Source organism: Wasmannia auropunctata, unplaced genomic scaffold (genome assembly GCF_000956235.1).
Source record: "Wasmannia auropunctata unplaced genomic scaffold, wasmannia.A_1.0 LD336076.1, whole genome shotgun sequence".
In the NCBI taxonomy this organism is placed as follows: domain Eukaryota; kingdom Metazoa; phylum Arthropoda; class Insecta; order Hymenoptera; family Formicidae; genus Wasmannia; species Wasmannia auropunctata.
Genome location: NW_012026814.1, coordinates 661,139 through 661,638, shown reverse-complemented (window position 1 = coordinate 661,638; position 500 = coordinate 661,139). Strand labels below are relative to the sequence as shown.

The 500-nt window shown below is 33.6% G+C and overlaps 1 pseudogene; it reads right to left on the bottom strand.

Annotated features, from left to right (window-relative positions):
* Nucleotides 1-500, bottom strand: part of LOC105449471 — a 4,170-nt pseudogene that overhangs the window by 179 nt on the left and 3,491 nt on the right.

Below are 500 nucleotides of genomic sequence, written 5' to 3'. Positions count from 1 at the left end.
TTCCTTATGTCACTTTCTTAACTACTCCTGTTAAAATACTTTTTACTTTTTAAAGATAAATATATTTGTTGCGAGATACAATTTTATTAGCTAAAATAAAAGCGTATTTTAACAGGAGTAGCTAAGAAAGTGACATAAGGAAAGAATGATTTTGCTGAAAAATGTAAAAGTTTTGCTGGATATACCTCAATAGAATTAGCTAAACATTATTCGATTTTTCCAGCAAATATTTTTTGCTGTAGCGCCTAAATTTTAACAACTAATAAATTTAGCTTTGGCAGTAACAATATTAGTTGTCCTTATATTTTAAAAACACACGTTAGCTGCCACGGCTATATTTTAGCTGCGTTGGCCAATCCTTTCTCTGCCTGTGATGCACACACACAACACCAGGCTATGTCAAACGTCCGCACTCTTCAACAACTGCGGCTAAAATTATGCCACTCAACATGACTGTTCGAAAAGATTCACACTATGTAGTTCAACAGTCGTCCGATAAA